Source organism: Chiloscyllium plagiosum, chromosome 13 (genome assembly GCF_004010195.1).
Source record: "Chiloscyllium plagiosum isolate BGI_BamShark_2017 chromosome 13, ASM401019v2, whole genome shotgun sequence".
Lineage (NCBI taxonomy): Eukaryota > Metazoa > Chordata > Chondrichthyes > Orectolobiformes > Hemiscylliidae > Chiloscyllium > Chiloscyllium plagiosum.
In genome coordinates, this window is record NC_057722.1 from 6,801,749 (window position 1) to 6,828,667 (window position 26,919).

Here is a 26,919-nt window from a genome sequence, read left to right on the forward strand (position 1 = left end):
ATTCTCCTTCTCCTTTGATGCTGCCTGACCTGCTGCGCTTTTCCAGCAACACATTTTCAGCTGTGATCTCCAACGTCTGCTGTCCTCACTTTCTCCTCAACTGAGAAATTACCAGGCAGAATGATGAAAGGTAGGTTTTAAAGAATGCCTTAAAGGAGGTGGGAGGTCAAGAGAGGTTTTAGGAGGAAATTCTGGGCCTAGGCAACTGAAAGGACAGCCACCAATGTGGGTCAATTAAAACTGGGAATGAACAAGAGACTAAAAATGGAGGAGCCCAAAGGAGGATTGTGGGGATGAAAGTGAGCACAGAGATTGGGAGCAATGGCACCACCAAAGGAATTGAAAACACGGATGAGAATTTTAAAATTGCGATGCAGTTGGACTGGGAGCCAATGGAGACCAGTGAGCATCGTGGTAAGAGGGGATATAGGGTTTACCGCAAACTCAGAGTTTTGGATGACTTTAAGAACAGACACCAGCCAGGAATGTGTTGGAATAGGCCAGTCGAGAAGTAACAAAGCCATGAATGAGAGTCTCTGTAGAGGATGAACTGAGATTTGTGAAACTGGGTAACATTATCAGGGTGGACGTAGTTGGTCTAGGTGATGCTGTGAATACATCACTGAAAGTTCATCTGTGATCAGATATGACACCAAGGTCATGAACAGTTTGTTATGTCTCCTGTTGACGGGGAGAGAGATGGAGTCACTAGTATAATTTGGATTCTGGATGGGGTATAACCTTTTGGCTTTAGACTTTCCAATGGAACATAGAATATTACAGTGCAGTACAGGCCCTTCAGCCCTCGATGCTGCGTCACCCTATGAAACCAGTCTGAAGCCCCTCTAACTTACACTATTCCATTCTTGTTCATATACCTCTCCAATGACCATTTAAATGCCAGTAAAGTTGGCCTGTCGACAACTGTTGCAGGCAGAGCATTCCATGCTCCTACTACTCTCAGAGTAAAGAAACTACCTCTGACTTCTGTCCTATATCTATCACTACTCAATTTAAAGCTGTGTCCCCTTGTGCTAGCCATCACCATCCTAGGAAAAAGGCTCTCACTGTCCACCCGATCTAACCCTCTGATTATCTTATATGTCTCAATTAAGTCAACTCTTAACGTTTTTCTCTCTAATGAAAACAGCCTCAAGTCCCTCAACCTTTCCTTGTAAGACCTTCCCTCCATACCAGGCAACATCCTAGTAAATCTCCTCTGATCCCTTTCGAAAGTTTCCACATCCTTCCTATAATGCGGTGACTAGAACTGCACAGAATATTCCAAGTGTGGCCGCATCAGACTTTTGTACAGTGGCAGCATGATCTCATGGTTCTGAAACTCGATCCCTCTACAAATAAAACATAACACAGTGTATGCCTTCTTAACAATCCTATCAACCTGGATGGCAACTTTGAGGAATCTATGTACATGGACACCGAGAGCTCTCTGCTCATCTACACTGCCAAGAATCTTACCATTAACCTAGTACTCTGCATTCCTGTTACTCCTTCCAAAGTGAATCACCTCACACTTTTCTGCACTAAACTCCATTTGCCACCTCTCAGCCCAGCTTTGCAGCTTATCTATGTCCCTCTGTAACCTCCAACATCCTTCGGCACGAACATTGTCTACAAATTTACTAACCCATCCTTCTACACCCTCATCCAGATGTTTATAAAAATGACAAACAGCAGTGGATCCAAAACAGATCCTTGCAGTACACCACTAATAACTGAACTCCAGGATTAACATTTCCCATCAACCACCACCCCCTGTCTTCTTTCAACTAGCCAGTTTCTGATCCAAACTGCTAAATCACCCTCAATCCAATGCTTCAAATTTTGTGCAGTCACCAATATTTAATCAGGGCAAGTTTCTGCTCATCCAGGTGCTCAATGCTGGATAACCAATAGTTGAAGGCAACTGAACTGAACAATGGTCTCTTTTCATCCAGCATTTATATTGATTCCAAAGTCCTATGAATCCGCCTCAGTATAACAAAGTCATGGACAATGCTTCTGAAAGATGGTTTAAATTAACTGGTTTCACTCACTGGAGGGGTTTGGTTAGCTCACTTGGCTGGATGGCTGGTTTACAATGGATAGTGATGCCAGCAGCAATGGCTCATTTCTCAAACTTATTGAGGTCACCATGAAGGTCCTGCCTTCTTAACCTCTCCTCTTACCTGAGCCATGGTGACCCTTGGGTTTAAACCATCACCAGTCATCTCTCTGTCGGGAGAAAGTTGTCATCTGAGACAATGGTGACTTATGCTCTCTGGTTATATGCTGCTGCGCAATTCAGTTTGACACTTGTAGTTTGGCAATTCTACCACCAGGGGTAGTCTTATCACCTAACTGCAATTTTCCATCCATAATCAAAGAATGACAATAGGCCATTCAGCCCAGTGTATTTATTTCAGTTCTTTGGAAATAGCTACTCAACTAACCCAGGCCATGCAAATCTCTTTCCTTCAGAATATTATCCAATGCCTTTTAGTGAGCCATGATTGAATCTGTCTCAATTTGTACAAGAAAATTGATGCACACAGAGAACAAATTATTGCAGATTTTTGTGAATTCATCATGGCGCATTTATAAATCAATTATAAATCAATCCCCTCCCCCACCCCAACCCCCACACCCCTCTCTGCAGTCAGTCTGGGAAGGTGGAGATTTGTGAAGTGCAGCAAACTTCGTTTTAACCAGCACCTTATGAACCAGTACTCTTGACAAACTGGCAAAAATTATATACTTCAAATACCGCAGAGTTTACTGTATTATTCTGTCCATTTACTATAGGTTTTTAATTTATTTACCTCATCATACATATGTTTAGATTCATAGAGTCATACAGCACAGAAACAGACCCTTCGGTCCAACCAGTCCATGCTGAACATAACCCCAAACTAAATTAGTCCCGCTCGCCTGCTCCTGGCTCCTATCTCTCCAATTCCTATTCATGCACTTATTGAAGTGTCTTTTAAATGTTGTAACTCTGCTCTTGACCACCACTTCCTCAGGAAGTTCATTTCACATGTGTACCACCCTCTGTGTAAAACATTTACCCCTTTTGTCTTTTTACAATCTTAAAAATGTACCCCCTAGTCTTGAAATCCCTCATTCTAGGGAAAAGACACCGACTGTTAACTCCATCTATAACCCCCATGATTTTACAAACCTATATAAGGTCGCCCCTCAACCTCCTGAGCTCCAGTGGAAAAAGTCCCAGCTTATCAAGCCTTTCTTTATAACTCAAACACTCCATGCCTGGCAACACCATTGTAAATCTCTTCTGAGAAGAATGGCCACATGAAATATCAACAGTTGATTCAATTTCAAGTTAATTTCTCCTCAAATACTGCGATGTCCGAGTAGTCGGTTGGGAGTGTGAGTGAGAGGGCTCCCTGGTGGTAAGTTTTATTCAAGGTAAAGTTGCATTATTATGGAAGTAATTTATGTTGTAAATAAAGTATAACAGCAATGTGTGTACATTTTTAAAAGTAGTGTATATTTTTACATTGATTATGTGGTCCTCTTGATCAACCGAAATATTTGATCAATCGACACACTCCAGGTCCCACAGGTGTCAGATAACAAAACATTTTGCTGTGTTTGTGTGCAGACCATCACCCTAGACAGCCAACTCATTGGGGTGAATGCAGGGGATAAAACGTTTTGTGATTCCAAATAGAATACATGAGGGCCCATCGCAGTATTTGCATTCAAACAAATGGTACGGGCAGTGTGCTGCATGCACTGATATAGTCGGTGCCTGTATCGGTTGCTTTGATGTTCAGATAGATTTGTTTCTCTGGATTTATCATCTTTTTGGAAGTATCAAAAACAGGCAGCAGACAGGGCATCATAGATTGGACTTTCCGGTACTGGAATGGATTGAAACTGTTCCGAAGGTTAAGTGCATCCAGTTGAGACGATGAGGTACAACAAACTTTATTTTCTCTTCCTCTTGGTTATAAGTTTGTTGATGGGGTGCAGCCTTACATATCTCTGTCTTTTCAGTACTAACCCAGTGTGTCAAGCTGGGTCAAGAAATGGATCAAGCTGCTCACACACGTTACAGCAGATTTCTGGAGTGGGAGAAATTGAACCATGGACTTTCTAGCTCAGAGGGAGTAACTCCACCACTCCCTCAAGACTCTTCATCAACCTATTCAGAGAGGCTTTTACACATTTCTGGAACAAGTGTGACATGAGTCCAGATTCAGAAGTAGGGACACTCCCATTGTACCACAAGCCTCCAACCTTGGTGAAACTGCACTTGGAAGTATGGATGAGCAGTTTTTGGTCACTTTAAGGAAGGATAGATATCTTCTAGTGAATCTGTTCAGGGATATCAATTCACACCCCTGGATCACTTTGGACTTGAACCCTCTTGGCTCTGAGGCAGGGATATTTATATTTGACCCTGCCATTTGCTGAGGTACTAAACACTGCCGCCTTGTGATTAGGATAGAATGTTACCACTCATCCTCCTTTTAGGATTTTTAAAAATCAACTGTTTACACACCTCTGCAGCAGTTGGGACTTGGACCCAGGCCTCCTGGCTCGGAGGTAGGGACATTTATATGTCATCCTTGTCCTTAAACAATGCCCAATAATTAACGAGCCATTACCACCCAGCCTTTTGCTCTGTATTAATAATCTAGTCCAGGCAAATTCCCACTATTCAAATCACATTGGGAGTAAAAGAACAGGATTTCAAAATTTTCCTGCAGATATTTAAATGGTTACAGTGGCCACTTAAAGGGAGATGTACTATCATCTACATTACATCGTGTTCAGTATTTCAATATCAGTGGAAAACATAATGTTTTACAGATGCTGCTGTGTTGTGGCTAGGTTTGCCTTCAATGAAAGTGAGTACAACGAGTTGCTGATTATGTTTCACTTACTTTCTGTTACTGCTATGGAACAATTTCACTGACACTCAGTGGTTGAGGATTAGTGTATTCAGAACAGCAGCGTACTCTCTTCACAGCAGGCTGCGAAAGGAAGTGGCTGCAAAAAATGTTTGTCAACTTGAGGAAATGTATCAAGGTGAGACATTCATCACAATCTTACACTGAGTACCCATGATTGCCAGACAAATGACTACTGATCGAACCATAGTCATACAGTCCAACCAGTCCATGCCGATCATAGTCCCAAATTAAACTAGTCCCACCTGCCTGCGCTTGGCCCATATTCTTCCAAACCTTTCCTATTCCTGTGCTAACCAAATGTCTTTTAAATGTTGTAGCTGTACCCAGATCCATCACTTCCTCTGGAAGTTCATTCCACTGACGAACCACTCCCTGTGTAAATAAGTTGCCTCTCATGTCTTTTTAAAATCTTTCTCCTCTCACCTTTAAAAATATCCTCCCTTAGTCTTGGAATCCCCAACCCTAGGGAAACGATAGAAGTTTGGAACTACAAACCTGAAAAAGTGGGAAGACTCCATCCAAGCCAGGGAAGAATCTCAGGAGAGTTTGAACATAAAGCTGTAGAATGAAAAGTTTTCAAGGGATGAGAAAGAATCTTGGGAAATTTTCAAGCAGCTAAACCAAAACAGACAATGTATCTCTGTATTTGCATTTAAAGACACCCATATGGTCAGTTTATTGTTCCTAATCACACTTTTGAATAACAAATCCCAGACTTTGTGAATAATTCATTTCCAGACACCAGCTTTGTATCTCAAATGAAAGACTTAGCTATTTATTAAATGCACAATAACGTTAACAGGGAGAAAATTAAACAACATAGTAAAGCTGATTAATGTCTATACTTTATACCTGAACATTTGTTTTAAGCCCCGCCTTCATGGAAAAGGCAGATAGACAAACTAACACAGCCAATGGATAAATAAAATTACAAACATGGTCAGATTACTTCAATGGCTTTTATAATGCTTTGTACCACAGGCAAAGATATGGACACCTTACCTGTTTCTCTGAAACGTTAATCAAGATCACCTTCTCAGTTCACCCAGGCAGGATGGTGTGTCATGGAGGGCTTTTGCTGGTGGAGGTGTTCCCATCTATCTGCTGCCCTTGTGCTTTGAGACAGTCAAAGTTGCATGTTAAGGAGATGCTGTTAAAGGAGCCTGGGTGGGGTTGCTACAGTCATCTTATGGATAGAACACACTTCTGATACAGTGCATTGGTGATGAAGGGAGTGGGCGTTGGATGTGATGAATAGGATGCCAAAGAAACGGGCTACTTTGCCTGGGATGGTGCCAATCTCCTTGTGCACCCTTGCAATTGCACTCATCCAGCCGGGGTGGACTTTTCATCAGAGTGATCAATAAATCTCTCAGGTCAATGGTAAGTGCCATTGTTCTGATGCTGATTGCAAACCCTGAGGCACAATGTCCGAACACCCTCTAATGTGGTTGTCTGTCAGATTGTGACTGATTCTGTGCCATGAAATGCTTATGTTAGTGAGGTTGCTGGATAAGTACAAACTGTTACTGTTGAAGCAAGGCATCAAGGAAAATCAGCATGGAGGATTGGCTGTGTATTGACTAACTTAATCGATGGTGTGGACTGGGGTGGACAAAGTTAAAAATCACACAACACCAGGTTATAGTCCAACAGGTTTATTTGGAAGTACAAGCTTTCGGAGCGCTGCTTCTTCATCAGGTAGCTAGTTGATGAAGGAGCAGCACACCAAAAGTGAATGCTTCCAAATAAACCTGTTGGACTATAACCTGGTGTTGTGCGATTTTTAACTTCATTTAGTCGACAAAGTAATTGCCTTGGATTTTGCACATCAGGTTTTCCAGAAGGTGTTGCTACAGAGAGCTGTTGCAAAATTGAACAACATTTTGTTAAAGGATAGGTGGACAAAGAGCTGGACAAGAGTCTGCGACAGCAACCTGCCTAACACTTTGTCCCATTTGCCTGTTATGTCTGTCCACGCTAGTCCAGAATTGATTTGAATTTACGACTCTCATCTTCTACAGATCGCATCGTGGACTTGCCTCTCCCTGCCTCCAAATCCTGCTGCTGCCCATCGTATGATCGTAAGGCAAAGGAGGAGAGTTAGGCCATTTGGCCCATCGAGTCTGCTCCACCATTCAATCGTGGCTGATATGTTTTTCAACCCCATTCTCCTGCTTTCTCCCTGTAAACCTTGATCCCTTTATTAAATTATCTATCTGTCTTAAATACACTCAATGACTTGGTCTCCACAGCGCTCTGTGGCAATGAATTCCACAGATTCACCACCCTCCAGCTGAAGAAATTCTTCCTCAACTCAGTTCTAAAGGATCATCTCTTCTCTCTAGTCAGTGCCCTCGGGTCCTGGTTTCTCCTACTGGTGGGAAAATCATCTTTACATCCACACCACCGAGGCCTCCCAGCATTCTGTAGGTTTCAATCAGATCCCCCTCAACCTTCTAAACTCCATTGATCCAGAGTCCTCTGCCACTCCTCATATGACAAGCCCTTCATCCCCTGGATTATCGTTTTAAACCTTAGCTGGATCAACTCTAATTTTAGCACATCCTTTCTTGCAAAAGGGGCATAAAGCTGCTCACAATATTCTAAATGCAGTCTGATCAGAGCCTTACTGAGCCTCAGTACTACATCCCTGCTCTTGTCCCATGACCAATTATTGTGGTCATACAAAGATTAACCTGTTTCTGGGCAAGGGTATCAAGGATTTGCAGAATATAATTGACCTAAGGCTCTGATTTTGATTTTGCTATCATCTAGTTATGAATTATTAAGTTGACGTTCCTCAGTAACAAATGAAGCAGAACTCCAGGTATAAATCTGATTCTATGGTGTGGCATAACTCAATTCCAAAGGATTGAAAACTGCACAAATCTCGAAAGCAGACACTGTAAACACTGTGACCCAGTTCTGGAAGGAGGCAACGAAGAGGTCTTACTAAAAAGCTATTGAGGTAGATTTGCAAGCGCTATGTTAAATTTTACACTGTTCCCTTCCATCATATTTGGATCTTATTGTAAGTTTGGCAGGCATGACAGAAGACAAAATTCACAGAATTGTCCAACGAATTCCCAAATACACGTGTTTTCACTGCTTGTTATGTTGTTGCCATGGCAACCTTTAGTCAGTTCTTTGAAAGTTGACAATGAACAAACATCCAAGAGGTAGTCAATTGTAGGATGCAGTTGAGTAAGACATGTCATGTTCCAATTGTTTTGGATTCTTAGGACTGTCTCCTCCAATCGTATTGTTTCTTCTTCACACCCAATAGATGGAGATGGATGCCTAGCTGACGCCCACATACAGAGTACAGCTTTAAGTGAAGCCAGTAGCTACAATAATGAAACCATAGTTACAAATGTGTAACTGCTTCATTTTGACAATCACTGTTTCCCTCCACATTGCAGTCCCATTTCTTTGGGAAGACGGCCTTGTCATCAGGAGCTGGGAATAGAGGCTCACATTATAGCTTGGATGGCCGAGGGATGATTGACATCTTGAGAGTGTGGCGCTGGAAAAGCACAGCAGGTCAGGCAGCACCCGAGGAGCTAATGCCCAGAACATCGATTCTCCTGCTCCTTGGATGCTGCATGACTTGCTGTGCTTTTCCAGCACCACATTCGCGACTCTGATCTCCAGCATCTGTAGTCCTCACTTTCTCCTATCCTAATGAAACCTCCTGACTTTCCACCATTTGCTGTGATCAAGCCTTCATCATGGTGGTGTTACAGCTATTATCTCAAGCACACTGTGGTATTCCTTCCTACTCCTCAGAGGACGTCTCCTCTTTTGGGTATTTTTCCCTGTTCCACATCTCTCACCTCTCGCTTCGGAGCCTCTTTCTGTGTTGCTTACATGTATATCATGCTGAGAATTCTCTGCTTTCCTCTCTCAGCCTTTCCATTGAGCACCTTTGCACTCTCTGTGATTTAAATATTCCATTCCAATTGTACTTAATTTGTCTCCTCTGAGTTTACAACTCTCCCGTCCTCCTGAAATCTATTCCTCCCTATCAACTCTCTTGCACATATACAAACCTCTGATTGATCTCATCTCTTGAGAGGGCCTCACTTACTCCTATTGTTGCTGCCAATTGGTCAGGCAATCTCTCATAGTTTCCTTGTATCACTGTTTTCCCATGTTCTCCTTCACCCCCTCCTTACCCCATTTCTTTCTATATCTGTCCCTGAGAGAAAAAAAATTCCTTCAAATCTCTTAGCACTACATTTTTAAGCTCCTAACCAGTTAGCCTTTAGCGTATAATTCATTATTCCCATGCCCTAAACTTAACCTTAACTAGAATCTTAACCTTAACCCTAATCCTAACGTTAACACGAATCATAACATTAACACGAACACTAACCTTAATCTTAACCCGAACCCTAAACTTAATCCTAATCCTAACACTCCAGGGAAAAAATGTCCCAGCCTATCCAGCCTCTCTTTATAACTCAAGTCTTCCAATTTTAGTAACATCCTTGCAAACCTTTTCTGCGCCCTTTCCAGTTTGAAACATTCCTGCTATAACAGAGACCAGAACTGTGCGTAGCACTCCAAAATGCTCACCAATGTTTTGTACAGCTGCAACATGATGTCCCAACACCTACACTCAATGTTCTGGCCAAAGAAGGCAGGCAAGTCAAATGCGTTCTTCACCACTCTGTCTACCTATGACCCCACTCTGTACCTAGACCCCTAGATCTCTCTGTTCATCAATACTCCTCAGCCAGTGAAGAAGCAGTGGACTTGAGGCCAGCAGTGTCACCTGTTTGGATAGCAATTAAATACAGTATCGATCAAATGATATCCTAATGTTATTCTAATACGGTTCTTTGATTATTAATAAAGCACAGGCCAGACTTTTGGGTTACTTCTTAAAATAATTTTTATTGATAGACTGTACATGATGGTAAGATCACAGAGCAGCATGCTCTGTGCTGTGCAGGTTCAAACCTCTTAGCACACTACTATGGAGTTTGCGATGAAATCACACCATATCTCAGAAACTCACCTATCCATTCATTAAACTCTATTGTGGCATGTATCTCAAAGCAAAATTTAGGTAAATGCACATTGAACCAGGCATGGCTGCACCTATACCTTTATGTGGTAATCCAATCCTCATTAAAGTTGCAGTATGGCCACTGGAGTAACTGGATGCTACATTATCTTCCTCTGATGAGGCAAAACCAGCAACACAGCCCAGTGATTACCTCTTATCCTGAGAACATTCCTCTGTCCAGGGTCCATCATGATTCCCTTCTGAGTGTGGACTCCTTCCCATCAAAGCCTTTTCTTTTATTGCAACTCAGTTTTCTTCCACAGCTTTCATATGAACTTTGTTATCCTTGTCCCACCACATATTGTCCCCTTGGTGCTCAGATCTTTGCAGTTATCACTGATAAATGCTAAATAGTGTTGACCCCACATATCGTTTTCCTTTCTCAAGGCTATTCGACTTTAAGAATGATCCAGTTTATGTATCCAGCATCAAAGGTTGGCCCGTCTCACAAAGGCATCCGTGTACTTTTTCTCACAAGAGGTTTCAGTGAAAGCATCCTCGTCATTAATCAGCTGTTGCAAAATATTGTGCTTTAAAACAGCATAAATGTTACAGTTGTATTCCTTCATTGAACGGTTTCATTTTCAGAAACAGTTACGATAATAAAAGAACAAAGCGCAGCAAAGACTTGTCAACAATTCTCACTGGGAACTGATCAGACTGACCTGCGGCAAAATCCCTGATTAACGTTTTACATTCTAGACCCTGAAAACCTGTCAAACTGGAAAGGGCGCAGAAAAGGTTTGCAAGGATGCCACAGTTTAAGCCGACAGTAGGGAGCATGTGTCATGTGATAAAGCGACATAATGTAAAGTGATAGAACATAGTTGAAGTCAAACTGTTCTGCATTTTCAAGAGGGAGATACATATTGCTCTTGTAGCTAAAGGGGACAAGGGAAATGGGGTGGGTGGAGGGTAGGGAGGGGCTAGGATTTTGAGCTTGATGATCAGCCATGATCGTAATGAATGGTGGAAGTGGCTTGAGGGATCGAATGGCCTACTGAAGAGAAAATAAAGAATAGAAACAGGGGCTGAATTTTACCAAACTCCTGAGAGGTGGGGAGGCCAGCAGGATGGCACAGGATTTCTGCCCATTATTCTCCTGTCAACATTCCAGATGACGAATGAGGTGGCACATGACCCAGATCTGAACTGAACGACTTAAAGTAGTCCATTTAGACCATCTTTCCATGTCCACCGACTTTTAACCAGCACAGGAAAGCCCCTGTTGCCTATGGTGATTACCAGACAAAAGCTGGAGGACTGGCGGGGACTGGGGTGTCCTCGTTTCTGGCAGTCTTCGGCTCACAGAGGGGACCCAGCTAAGGTTACCGTTTTGCTCCATCTCCCTCGGAAGACTGGGTATTTTCTGGACAGAACATCATCTGCCGTGGCTGTGTGGATGATTCTGGAGTGACATTGACCGTCCTTGCTGTAAGGGCTTCGCCTGACCTGAGCAATCCCCTCGGCCCTCTCACCTCCCTTCAGTGGGGTCTGTCTGACTGGTCCCTGCACCGCCCCCCCCCAACACCCTGATTTTAAGGGCCAATTCAGATTCAGTCACAGCAGTGACCACCGCTCCTGGTGGGTTCTCCTGAACCCACCGAACTGCCGGCTTTCGGATTGTCTAGCAGCTCTGGGGGGGGGGGGGGGGGGGGATGGGGGGAGGTTTGTGGGCAGGGGAGAAGGGGTGTGTGCAAATGGACAGCAACTCTGGTGATGGACACTGAACTGGCTGCCATTGGCACAATGATGCCCTGGATCTCATTGACTGCCAAAGGCAGGGTCTCTCTCCAGCTCTGGCAAAAGTACTTCCCTACCCCACGAGCATGGCACTTACTCCAGCATTTTGTATTTACATTTCACATAGGATTGACATCCACAGTTTTTGGCTTTTATACCAGGATAAAAGGAATTGTTTTGGCAGAGCAAATCATGATCAAACACTCTTGGGTCAGAGATAGAGTCTATTGCAGATAAGGCATGGTCTGTTCACTAGCTTGCATATGGAATTGTTCTGAAGTCCTTTCACATAATCATGCAATGGGTTGATGTGCCAGTCGTCATTTTCACCTGGGCATCCAGAGGTAAGAGTGAACGTCTCTGATCGGTTTAGCCCTGGTAGTGGGCAGACAAGACAGAAATGATCTTAGTTAACAGTGTTTTGGGCCAGGCCAGAACCCCTCAAAATATTTTAAGGAGGTCACCTATACCCTAACTTTGTTTTTGGCAGATGTAGAGTGGATATTACAGGAGTGATGCAATCACTTAGCTTTAAACAAAATAGCATTTATTTAAACGCACGGATGAAACATGAACAAAAGGAAACAGAATTTAGAATAACAACTTATTTGGTAACTCAACCGACTCTATCGCAGTTTAATAAAGGAGCTGTTCCAATCCTCGCGGCATCCCATAAGCATACCCTTGGTGAAAGGTAAATTCAAACTCAGGTTCTTACAGGCAGGAGAGATTTCAGAAAGAAAGTACATGCAAGAAACCTCTGTTGAAACATGGAACGTCTGTATGTAAGTTAGCTCGCTGGGCTGGAAGGTTTGTTTTCAGATGTTTCATCACCATGACTAGGTAACGTTGTCAGTGGGAGTTGGTGAAGTGCTGGTAGTACGTCCCGCCTCTCTATTTATAGGTTGTGGTTTTTTAAGGTGAGTGATGTCATTTCCAGTTTTTTTTTCAAGGGTTTTGAAGGACACCACTTTGACTGGGACAACACACACATCCTAGGACAGGCGAAATAAAGAATTCTTACAGGCAAGGCCTTCCAACCAGAACTCCATCAATGAACACATCGATTTAGATCCCATCTACCTTCCCTTGAAAAAAAGAACCGGAAATGGCATCACCCACCTTAAGAAACCAAGACCTAGAGAGGTGGGACACACCACCAGTGCTTTCCTGATGATGTGACCTAATCATAGTGATGAAACATCTGAAAACAATCTATCCAATTCATCAAACTAACTTACATACTTACCATCAATCTGAGCTACAAATCTTCTCAAAAGTTGCTAACATGGGACTTCTTTTCACGTTAGCTGCTTCTCTAGGTCCCCAGCAGTTTTTGACTGCTTGTTAAAAACACACCAAATTAGAAAAAACAAACGTAGACTGGGAGAACTGGCCACTCACCTGCTATTATTTTCAAGTAGCCATTTCCAGACATATCGGAACCTCTGCCTTTACGATCCCTCTTGAAAAAAAACCAAGGTCAACATAACCTTGTTAAAGGGGCAGCATCATCATAACAGATTGTTGGTGTCTCCCAGTTCAGCAGTATATGATTTGTTCTTTCTGGTCAGTTGAGGACTCGCTGAGAAAATGTGACTCTGTTTGAGTGTTGAGTTTGTTACTTTTCACCAATGTCAATTAGAAATGGCTCAATTGTGGTATTGCTACTTTGAGAGCTTGGATTCAAAACATAAAGGTATATTAAAATGGTCAGTTGAACAAATCAGTCCAACATCTGTAACAGAAAAAACCCTTTTCGTCTTCCACTTGAATAAGTCTAACCATAACTTTGCCCTTCCACTATCTGGTTGTGTCAGCCATTTATCACTTGGGATGGGAGACTGATCATGATATGGATTTCTGCACAGGAGGAATGATGAGAGATGGAATATTTAGAGTTTGGGGTGAATGGAGGAGGAAAATTGAGAGGATGAGTATTGTGTTGAACATGAGTCTTTAATGGAAGAATGTGCAGGGTTACGGTGGAAAGGTAAGGCAATGGCACAGGGTGACTCATCCATTCAAAACACCGGGGCAGAAACAATGGGGGCAAATGCTTTGTTTTGTGCAGTAATAATCCTGTGATTCTGTGATACGATGGAACCAGTGCAGTACTTTGCCCATAAAGGTGGCCCAATTCAGTAGAATGTACTTGAGGAAAGAGAGTCACTGGGTTATCCTTTCAATCTGTCGGTTGGTATTTGTCAATATTGGAGCAGTAACAAAAGCATGACAAATGGGGTTCCAATATATATTTGGAAACATGTTCAAGGGCATTCTAATATGTGTTATCAATCAATTCTATGGAACACATTTACTGAAATCTACACGTATGTTAGGGAACAGCCAGCAGGAGTTTTATAAGTGAGTTTTCATTTCTTAGAACTTATGGCGGCTCATTGGTTAACACTGCTGCTTCACAGCACTGGGGACCCAGTTTAAATTTCACCCTCAGGCGACTGTCTGTGTGGAGTTTGCACATTCTCCCCGTGTCTGCATGGGTCCCCTCCGGGTGCTCTGTTTTCTTCCCACAGTCCAAAGGTGTGCAGGTTAGGTAGATTGGCCATGCTAAATCGCCCATCGTGTCTGTGGATGTGTAGCTTAGGTGGATTAGCCATGAGAAATGCAGGATTACAGCGACGGGGTTGACTGTGGGTGGGATGCTGTGGAGAGTTGATGTGGATCCGATGGGTTGGATGGTCTGCTTGCTCACTGTTGGAATTCTGTGATTATTGGAGTTATTTCAGCAGTAGCTAAAACTGTAAAAGCAAGTGGATCTACTAGGTGTTGCTTATTTGGATTGGCAAAAGATTTTACATAACGTTAGTTTGCAGAGAAGATTAAGCTTCATAGAGTAGGTGACTGATTGTCTTAGTGAATTGACATAGAACATAGAACATAGAAGAATACAGCGCAGTACAGGCCCTTCGGCCCTCGATGTTGTGCCGATCCAAGCCCACCTAACCTACACTAGCCCACTACCCTCCATATGCCTATCCAATGCCCGCTTAAATGCCCATAAAGAGGGAGAGTCCACCACTGCTACTGCAGGGCATTCCATGAACTCACGACTATCCGAGTAAAGAATCTACCACTAACACCTGTCCTATACCTACCACCCCTTAATGTAAAGCTATGCCCCCTCGTAACAGCTGACTCCATACGTGGAAAAAGGCTCTCACGGTCAACCCTATCTAAACCCCTAATCATCTTGTACACCTCTATCAAGTCACCCCTAAACCTTCTTTTCTCCAATGAAAACAACCCCAAGTGCCTCAGCCTTTCCTCACACAATCTTCCTACCATACCAGGCAACATCCAGGTAAACCTCCTCTGCACCCGTTCCAGTGCCACCACATCCTTCCTATAGTATGGCGACCAAAACTGCACACAATACTCCAGATGCGGCCCGACCAGAGTCTTATACAACTGCAACATGACCTCAGTACTCCGGAACTCAATTCCTCTACCAATAAAAGCCAGTACGCCATATGACTATGCTAATGACCAGATTTTGTTGGTTTAGATTAGATTCCCTATCGTGTGGAAACAGACCCTTTCTGCCCAACCAGTCCACACCGACCCTCCGAAGAGTAACCCACCCAGACCCATTTCCCTCTGACTAATGCACCTACACAATGGACAATTTAGCATGGCCAATTCACCTGACCTACACATCTTTGGACTGTGGGAGGAAACCCACACAGACACGGGGAGAATGTGCAAACTCCACACAGACAGTCGCCTGAGGCTGGTATTGAACCTGGGTCCCTGGTGCTGTGAGGCAGCAATGCTGACCACTGAGCCACTGTACCACCCATAATCCCTCTGACTAATGCACCTAATACCGTGGGCGATTTAGCGTGGCCAATCCACCCTAACCTGCACATCTTTGGACTGTGGAAGGAAACTGGAGCACCCGGAGGAAACCCACACAGACACGGGGAGAATGTGCAAACTCCACACAGACAGTCGCCTGAGGCTGGTATTGAACCTGGGTCCCTGGTGCTGTGAGGCAGCAATGCTGACCACTGAGCCACTGTACCACCCATAATCCCTCTGACTAATGCACCTAATACCGTGGGCGATTTAGCGTGGCCAATCCACCCTAACCTGCACATCTTTGGACTGTGGAAGGAAACTGGAGCACCCGGAGGAAACCCACACAGACACGGGGAGAATGTGCAAACTCCACACAGACAGTTGCCCGAGGCTGGAATCGAAACTGGGACCCTGGTGCTGTGAGGCAGTGGTGCTAAATATCGGCCAGGGCACCAGAGAAAACTCCTTGACCTTTTAAAACAGCGGGAGGTTTTACAAGCTCACAAGCAGGCAATTGGGATCTTGATTTCATGTTTCATCCGAGAGATAACACCTCCGACAGTACAGCACCCCCTCAATACTGCGCCACTGAGTCTCAGCTTGGATTTCTGCACCCAAAGATCCCCACGTGGGTCTCAAACCTTCTGATTCAGAGGCAAGAGTAGCCAGGAACTGACACATGGCTGATACTATCATAGCCAGCCTGGCCACATTCTGATCCTCTCGATAACTCATACCAAAGCATTTGCCCAAGATAAATAGCGCTTCGGATTAGAAAGAGAGCTGCTGTGTTGTTCGAATTCTTTACTGTTTCATTGCTAAGTGCCCTAAGGTTTTGAGTTCTGCCAGCTGGTAGCAGTGCACTCCTGTACCAGCATCAGCTGCAGAGCCACAGAGGTGAGTGCATTTGCCCCTGGCCCTTCCCTCAGCAGAGATTCGGATGATTTATTGCAGCCCACTCTGAAGCCTGCTGAATATCCATGAGCCTTTCAATAAACATTAGCGTGTCCTGTTTATAGAGGTCCCACCTTCCCCAGAAAGAACCCCAGTTATCCAAATACCGGAATCCCTCCCTCCTGCACCATCCCTGTAGCCACGCATTTAACTGTTCTCTCTCCCTATTCCTCGACTCTCTATCACGTGGCACGGGTAACAAACCAGAGACAACAACTCTGTTCGTTCTAACTTTGAGCTTCCAACCTAGCTCCCTGAAAGCCTGACATTTAGTAACAGACACCAGAAACTGAACAGGACCAATTATGTAAATACTGTGGCTACAAGAGACCATAAGAGGTTAGGAATTCTGTGGCATGTAACTCAACTCCTTTTTTCCCAAAGTCTGTCTACCATCCATACATTGCAGGTCAAGAGTGTGATGGAATACTCCCCATTTGCCTGGATGGGGGCAGCTCCAACAGACTGGCACAATTCAGGACAAACAGTTCACTTGACTGGCGCTCCATCCACCACCTTAAACTAGTGGGGTGTTAAGGGGAGGTTTGTATTTATGACATTAACATACCACCTTAAGCATTCACTCTCTTAGGTAGCAACACACAGTGGCAGCAGTATGTTCCACCTACATGATGCACTACAACAACTCACTGAGCCTCCTGCCACATCAGTTTTCAAATCTGCAACCTCTTACCATTGAGAAGTACAAGACAAGGAACACCATCATGTGATAGTTCCATCCTAACCACAAATCTTTATAACTTGTATTGCTGTTCCTTCAGTGTTGCTGGGTCAAAGTCTTGGAGCTCCCTCCTGAACTGTACTGTGAGTGCCACTACACCATGTGTTTTGCAATGATTCAAGAGGAGCTCACCACCACTTCCTTAAGGACAAATCTAGCAGTTTGGCCGGTGATAACCACATCCCATGAACAGGAAAGACAGAAGGCATTGATAAATTGAAAATGTCCTGACTGGAAAAATATTCCACAAAGATCTGACCTTGAACCCCACATCTTCTCAAAGGATATGAGGGGCAATGTTTCTACATAGAGAGTCATTTGTAAGTTAAATGAACTGCTGGAGAAAGTTTGGATGCAAATACAGTTACAAAATTTAAAAGACATTTGGATAAGTTCATGAATAGAAAAGATTTAGAGGGATATGGGACAGAGCAGGCAGGTGGGAACATGATTGCCATAGACTAGTTGGACTGAAGGGTCTGTTTCCGTGCTGTATGACTCTATGACTGATTGTATGAAGGTACATAGGTAGTTGATATGTAGAAAGAAGATGAATTGTATTTGGAGACAGTTGGACACAATATTTAGATGGCTGCTAATGGAGTGACAACTGTTGGCAAAGGGTAAATTGGAAAGTGAATCGGTAGTGATCATTGCTCCATCTCTAAGAGTATCTGGCAGAAGCTCAACATTAAGACTATAGGTACTCATGAACATTTGGAAGAGACTGGATTACAAGTTCAAACAAATTGTCTTGAGACTGCATTGATCTATGTTGAGGTCAGCTCTGGAGCAAACAACCTTTTTGAATCATCTTAACTGTGAAAGGATCTAGACAAGGTTCAGAGAACCGAGAGGTCTGACTGATTTCATGTTTTTGTGATTTAGGTTTAAGGGCAAGCAGACTCATCCCCGAGGAAGGAAATCTGAAGAGAGATACATCTTCAAAATTATTGAAGCATATAAATATAGAAATTGAAGAAAACATGCTATGATGGTGAGACATAAAGTACTAGATTAACAGATACCAGAATAAACTCACAAATCTAAGTTACAAATCACGCAACACCAGGTTATAGAATTGGAAACACGAGCTTTCGGAGCACCGCTCCTTCATCAGGTGGTTGTGGAGGACACAATTGTAAGATACAGAATTTATAGCAAAAGTTTAGAGTGTGATATAACTGAAGTTATACATTGAAAAATACCTTCATTGTTGTTAAGTCTCTCATCTGTTAGAATGACCATGGTAGTTTCACTTGCTCAAAAACTGCATGAATCCATGTAAGACTCTGTTAACTCACTTTTTACATTAGAGTCAGTTTAAACATTATAGCACAGACAGGGAACACAGGGGGCTAACATCTTCAACACCTCAACATCTTATCTGCACTGACACCAATTATTACAGTTAACCTGAGAACGTAACTTTTAAAAACAGTTTTGTGATCTACATATGAAAGAAGTGAAACTACCATGGTCATTCTAACAGATGAGAGACTTAACAAACAATGAAGGTATTTTTCAATGTATAATTTCAGTTACATCACACTGTAAACTTTTGCTACAAATTCTGTGTCTTACAATTGTGCCTTCCACAACCACCTGATGAAGGAGCGGCGCTCCGAAAGCTAGTGCTTCCAATTAAACCTGTTGGACTATAACCTGGTGTTGTGTGATTTGTAACTTTGTACACCCCAGTCCAACACCAGCATCTCCAAATCATAAATCTATTTCAGCTGAATTGGCACTTTAGGGGGAGCTTGGGTTCAATATCTATTAAAAATGTATGGCTGAGTGTCGGCCAGATACTAACAGGATTGTCTGATTTTACCATGATAATAGTGAATATAACATAGTCCTTTCAAACATGAAGAAGTAACAGGTGATGCAATAAGAGAAGAAGCTTTAGCGCACAGTAAAAGTTGAGAAAAGGCTGCATGGACTTTGGATCAGTCCAGACATTCTTACTATGAGTTGAATCAAATTAAGATTTTTTTAAAAAAAACTAGTGGATCAGATCTTTGTTTTTATGTTGCACGGCAGTCACTGAAGAACAGCTGGAAATCACGAAAGTATAGAAGAGATTTTGCCTGGTCACCTTACTTGTGTTTGCTTGTGTTATCCTGTACAGACGACTTCAGCTCATCAACCACCTTTAACAAATGATGGGTAAGTTTGATGTTGATTGCCCCAGCCCAGATACAAGCCCTGGGAGCATGACCCTCAGCACTGGCCATTTGCTTCATTGAGTCAGCTGCTCATGCGAATCCTGAGGAACCCATTTATTATTTCCTGGTGGGATTCAATGGGAATTTATCTGACTATCCAGGTCAGTCCACAACCGTCCAAATTCTTTTAGCAATGAGAAACGTCATACTCTTATCCTTGAATCTCAAAACACTCTTTGAAAACTCACCATTCGATGGCTGGTATCAACAGGTAAGGAACTCTCTGAACTACTTTCAGCTCATGGATCTAATTGGACAAAGCTCGGGTTAACCCTTTGGTTGAGCAAAGAGGCTTTTTGTTCTTTGGTCAAACCAGTTGATGAAATTCCAAGGGTGAAGAATGGCCAAGTGTTCTGTTGAAGATCTTGGTGTTGGCTTCCTGCTCTCAGCCCACAGGTTTTAAACATGTTCTGCTGCACCCCCGCCCTGACCTTTCACACCTTGACCTTACAACAGTACCCATCTGGCCTGTTCACCCGAAAACTCCCCACTATTTTCCAAATAAATTACCAGAGACCCCTGGGCTGTGCACACCTGAGTCTCCAATTTACAGGCTGGCTTGGAGTTAAATCACCCAATTTGTATTCACAACTCTTCCTGATTTGTTAATACAGATATTTCCACCCTTCAAGTTCTTCCTAATGTTTGCACTAAGTTTACACTATTCCAAAGAGATTTTGTTTTAGTGTATAACACCTCTTTGAATCCCCCAGTGAATGGTTATTCTAATGTTCAGTCCCTGCTTTACAAACAAAAATGAAAAATCAATAGTTGTTCACATGGTAGCATATTTATGGGTGGCATGGTGGCTCAGTGGTTAGCATTGCTACCACAACACCAGGAACCCGGCTTCAATTCCTGCTCCGGGCGATTGTCTGTGTAGAGTTTGCACATTCTCCCCGTGTCTGCAAGGGTTTCCTCTGGGTGCTCTGTTTCCTCTGACAATCCAAAGATGTGCAGATTAGGTGAATTGGCCACGCTAAATTGTCCATAGTGTTCAGGGATGTGTAGGCTAGGTGCATTCGTTAGGGGTAAACGTAGGGGAATGGGTCTGGGTGGGTTACTATTTGGAGGGTCGGTGTGGACTTGTAGGGATTCTAATTCTAATATTATGATTGCCTTGCACATTTGACCAAGTGTGGCATCAAAGAACCTGAGCAAAATGAGAGTCAGGAGTAACTCTCTATTGTTTGGAATCTGACAAAAAAAAATTGCTTTTGATTGTTGGCGGTCTGTCATCTCTGTCCTAGGACATCTCACATCTTCAGGGTAGTGTCCTAGGCCTAAAGCTGCTTCATCAATTACCTTCCCTCCATTATAAGGTCAGGAATGGAAATATCTACTGATGATTGCACAATTTCCATCACCATTTGCAACTCAGTTACTGAAACAATCCATCTCCAAATACGCAAGACCTGGATAATATTCAAGTTTGTACTGAGAAATGGTAAGTAACATTCACACCACACAACTGCCAGGCAATACCATTTCCAATAAAAAAGAATCTAACCGTCACCCTTTTAAATTCAACAATGTTACCCTCACTGAATCTCCCATTATCAACAACCTAGGGGTTTCCACTGACCAGAAACTAAATGTAAGTACTGTAGCTACAATAGTAGGTCAGAGATTAGGAATCCTGGATTATGTAGTTTACCTTTTGACTTGCAAAAGCCTGTCAATTATCTATAAGGTACAAATCAGGAGTGTGATGGAATACTCCACACTTGCCTGGAATGGGGTGCAGCTTTAATAACACTCAAGCAGCTTGGCACCAAAGAGGACATCTCTCCTCCACCCCACCTCACCCCAGATCCAACCCTCCAACTCAGTATCATCCTCTTGACCTCACCTACCTGTCCACCTATCCGCTTCACTCTCCTCACCAGCCTATCACAATTACCTCCCATCTGTATCCACCCAGCACCTTCCTATCTATCTTCCTCCCAGCCCCACTCGCTATTTATCTCTCAGCCCCCTTCCCCCTCCACATTCCTGATGAAGGGTTTATGCCCGAAACATTGACTCTCCTGCTCCTGCTGCCTGACATGCTGTGCTTTTCCAGCACTACACTTTTCGGCTCTGACTCTCCAGAATCTGTAGTCTTCAGTTTCTACTAGCCCACTTCATTGGCACCACATCCATAAATAGACATTCTCTGCACAACCAATACCCAGTAGCAACAGTGTATCTATGAGATGCACTGCAGAAATTTACTATGACTCCTTAGATGGCTCCTTTCAAACCCATGACCGCAATCATCTCGAAGGACATCAAATACATAGGAACACCACCAATGGCAAGTTGGTCTTTAAGCCACATCCCATTCTGTCTTGGAAATGTATCATTCCTTCAGTGTTGCTGGGTCAAAATTCTAAAACTCCATGGCATTGTGTGTCTACCTACAGCATGTAAACTGCAGTGGTCAAGAAGTTAGCTCACTATCACCTTCTCAAGGGCAACTAAGGATGGTCCAGCTTGCAGTGCCCACTTCTCCTAAATGAATAAATATTAAAATTCCAGTCATGGACTCCTGTCTAAAGTTAGGGAGACGTACTCCCTGAGTAAAGGATCTATTATTTTCAGCAGAAGTGAGGAGAAATGTTTTCACTCAGAGGTTGTGAATCTTTGAAATGTTCTAACTCGGAGAGTTATGAAGACAGAGTCGATGAATATACCTGAAACAAATATTGATAAAGTTTATGGGCATTGAGGAGAGGAAGGCAAATGGAGATGAGGAGGGTGGGTGGAGTGCTGGAAAAGTACTGTCATGACTTTATTAAATGACACAACAAGTTTGAAGGCCTGTTCCCAACTCCTACCTTTTAAGCTTTAAGTTCTTCTCTAAATGCAGTTGTGATTTCCTCACCATTTGCTGGATTACTAATTCTTTCACAACAGCTCGATGATATTCACAAACCCAATTAGCCTGCTGTCTATCATCTCCTCTCAAACCTTAATGTACCAAGAGTATTCTGATAATTCGTTGGACTCAATTAAAAGACTACTTGCATTAAAACAGCCTGAATGGCCTCACTTAATTGTGGTTATACGTTAAAGGCTCTTGTGGTGCAGTGGTAGTGACTCTACCACTGACACAGGAGTCCTGGGTGAAAGTCTCACCTTGCTTCAGTGGTGTGTAGCAATATCTCTGAACAGTTTGATGAGAAAATACGGTGGTACTGTTTTCTTGTTCCCAGAACTAGGAAACCTCAGCAATGCTCAATGATTTCTTCTGGTGAATCGGCTGTACCCTGAGAAATTCCTTCACAATGGGTCAAACGTTGTTGGGAAGAGCCTCATTTTTGACGTCACACACTTACTAATTTGTTAGCCAATCCATAATTCAAAAGAAAAGGACTAAAAAAGATATTCTTTGATCCAAAGCAACATGTTTCTGTTATTCTTCTGATTATATGAAGGTAATATAGGGAAGCATTCACTAAGTATTTCCATCTTCCTGACCTTTATGCACAGAATCATTGGTTATATATTATATGGGTCAAGAATGTTTGTACATATTGTGCACCTACACTTGCTATTCACTCACCTGCTTCCCAAGGATTGGTGGAATGATTTGTAAATACAGGTGGGTCTTCTGCTTGTTATTTATAACGTTATCATTCATTTCTCTTAAGTCTTTTTTCTCTACTTCTTATTCTACTATCCTTCTTTTTTATTCCCTGATATTTCCCTTGATTTTACCTCACTCTCTTCCCTTCTGCATCCTTCAATGCTTTTTTCTTGTTTCATTGGTCAGGCAGCCAAGCTACTGGATAATAGAACATGTAACATTCACAACACAAAGTATCAGCGTTCAGCATTAAAGTCCAATTAAAATTGTTTGCTGACTAATATCAATGAACTCTAAAGTTGGTGGGGTAGATCTTCGGTACCTGATTCAAATTCAAGAATAAAGGAGTGATATTTTTTCCAACTGTACATGGCTTTTTGAGACCACGTCTGAGGAACTATTACTATGTTCATCTCTTAACTTCTCTCAGAGGCAGCAAAGTTTGATGAGATCAATGCTTGGGAGGAGTCGATAAAGTGTGGCGCTGGAAAAAGCACAACAGGTCAGGCAGTATCTGAGGAGCAAGAGAGCCGACGTTTCGGGCCCAATCCTTCCTGATGAAGAGTTAAGCCCAAAATGTCACCTCTCTTGCTCCTCAGATGCTGCACGACCAGCTCTGCTTTTTCCAGCGCCACACTTTATCGACCCTGACCTCTCCAGCATCTGCAGTCCTCACTATCTCCTCAATGCTTGGGATGAAAGGCTGGATTTACAAAACAAAATTTAGCAGAATGAGAAGTGAACTAACTGGAACAAACAAGATTCTGTTAGAAACTGACATATTAGGTGCTGAGATGCTGAGAGGCTGTTGCAATTATTAGAAATTTGGGACAAATGATCATAGATAAAAGTTGGCAATATAGAACTGAAATGAGTTCATAGAATCAAAGAATCCCTACAGCGTGGAAGCAGGCCATTCGACCCGTCAAGTCCACACCGACTGTATGAAGAGTGATCCACCCGGACCCACTACCCTACCCTATAATCCTGCAGTTCCTATGGATATTCCACCTAGATTAATATCTTTGGACTGTGGGAGGAAACCGGAGCGCCTGGAGGAAACCCACGCAGACACGGAGAGAATGTGCAAACTCCACACAGACCATTCAGCACCATTTCCCCTCTGGGACATGGAATTTTATAAGACCATAAGAAATAGGAGTGGAAGTAAGGCCATTTGGCCCATCGAGTCCACTCTACCATTCAATCATGGCTGATGGGCATTTCAACGCCACTTACCTGCACTCTCCCCATATTTTCAAAGTCTAGAGTTGAATTTGACTGTGCAATCTACTAACTTTGAGGTAAAAGCACTACTATTGAGCCACAGCATTCATCACTAAGAAGACACCTACAGTGACTAATTGTTGCACAGCAAGGACCCCAACAAACAAGCAAAAGCAATTGACTTGATAGGCTGTTTTTCTGGCTGTGTTGACTGGGGGAGGGAGTTTTAGCCTGGGCATTGGGAGAACTCCTTGCAGTTACTCAAAGAAAGCAATGAAATACTCCGACAGTTAAATCATGCCAATTTAATAATTATTGGCCAGCACAATTACTAGAAGGATTGACATAAAATCTGGGGACGAGAAAAGGAATTTAGCGGGGCAGCCAATACTAACATCTACCCACCCTAACACACTCAATCCCTATTAGTGACATAACAGGCCAACAGCACATTTAATCTCACTTTTGTTTTGTTCACTAACAGGATCTTAGCATTCCTGACTGGGGCCAACATTTATTGCCTGTCCCCAGTCATCATTGAGATGACTTCTTGAACCACTGCATTTGGAGAGGGTACACCGACAATACTGAGGGGGTCCCAGGATGTTTGACCCAGTCATACTGAAGGGATAGCAATATATTTCCAAGTCAGGTGGTAGGTGGCATTGAGGGGAACGTGTAGGTGTTGGTGTTCCCATGTATCTGCTGCCCTTGTTTTCTGGATGGAAATGGTCATGACTTTGGAAGGTGCTACCTAAGGAGCCGTGGTGAATTTCTGTAGTGCATCACGTAGATAATGCACACTGCAGCTACTGAGCATCAGCGATGAAGGGACAGGATGTCCCTGACAAAGGACTTATGCTGAAATGTCAACTCTCCTGCTCCTTGGATGCTGCCTCATTTACTGTGCCTTTCCATCATCACACTTTGCAACTCTGACTCTCTAGCATCTGCAGTCCTATTTCCTCCTAGGAGGTGTGTTCATCTCTACAAGATTCCTACCTGCTCTTCTAACCACAGTACTTTTGCAACTAGTCGAGATTGGTTTTTGGTCAATGGTAACCCCCAGGATGCTGATGGTGGGAAATTCACTGATTGTGATGCCTTTGAGTGTTAAGGAAAAATGGTTAGATTCGCTCTTGAATTCTCTCTTCGATATCCACAGTTCTTAGTTTATTTTATATTAGATTCTCTTTGGTTGGACATCATTATTGCCGGGCACTTGTCGGCCTAACCCTAGATATTGTCCAGATCTTGCTGCATTTGAGCAATGAATTGCTTCAGTATGTGAGGACTCATGAATAGTGCTGAATGTCGTGCAACCATCAATGAACATCCCCACTTCTAACCTTCTGTTTGTGAGATCTTACAGTCAGTCTCTGAAATTAAAAACAGGAAATGCCAGATATACTCAGTAGGCTTGGCAACATTTGTGGAGAGAAAGAAAGTACCTGTAAAATTTTTTTTAAAATCTAGGAGCAGAAGTAGATTAATTGGTCCCATAAGTCTGCTCTGCCTTTCTGTAAAGGTATGGTTGATTAAGTTAAAAATCACACAACACCTGAAAGCCAGTACTTCCAAATAAACCTGTTGGACTATAACCTGGTGTTGTGTGATTTTTAACTTCTCCACCCCAATCCAACTCTGGTTCCCCTACATTATGGTTGATGTGATAGTTGACTGGCTGGTCCACTCCCTTTATTCGTTTGACTCCATCAAGGATCTATCTAAACCCCGCCTGGGTGCTTCTGACCAGAAATGAGAGTCCCTGAGGGCTCACCTCATTGAATCAGTGAAAGAACAATAAGATCAGTGAACTGTGACTTCAACTCCCTGGTTCTGTCTCTGTCTCTATGCAGATGCTGGCTGACCTGCCGAGTATTTTGAGAATTTTCTATTATTGATTAGGGTGAACAGGGACCCTAGATGACAGCTCCAGGGCCATTACATAAGATTTGACACTACTGCAAACAGCACAGGATCCATTCGTCAGCTGTCTCTTGCACTGTTATGTCAAACAGCAATCTCAGAGCAGTTTAGCTGCATGCTGGACCCACTCTTTATGAAATATTCTAACCATACTCTGGAGTCAATTATAAAGGACAAAATTATGACACATCTGGATAGCAGTAACAGGATAGGTCAGAGTCAGCATGGATTTATGAAGGGGAAATCATGCTTGACTAATCTTCTGGAATTTTTTGAGGATGTAACTCTGAAGATGGACAAGAGAGATCCAGTGGATGTAGTATACCTGGACTTTCAGAAAGCCTTTGATAAAGTCCCACATAGGAGGTTAGTGAGCAAAATTAGGGCGCATGGTATTAGGGGCAAAATACTGAAATGGATTGAAAATTGGTTGGCTGACCAGGAAACAAAGAGTAGTGATAAATGGCTCCCTTTCGGAATGGCAGGCAGTGACCAGTGGTGTGCTGCAGGGATCAGTGCTGGGACCACAGCTTTTTACAATGTACATTAATGATATAGATGAAGGTATTAAAAGTAATATTAGCAAATTTGCTGATGACACAAAGCTGGGTGGCAGGGTGAAATGTGAAGAGGATGTTAGGAGATTACAGGGTGACCTGGACAGG

The 26,919-nt window shown here is 43.0% G+C and overlaps 1 pseudogene; it reads left to right on the forward strand.

Annotated features, from left to right (window-relative positions):
• The first annotated feature begins 293 nt into the window (after positions 1-293).
• The window catches only part of LOC122556272, a 29,513-nt pseudogene continuing 2,887 nt past the window's right edge, over positions 294-26,919 (forward strand).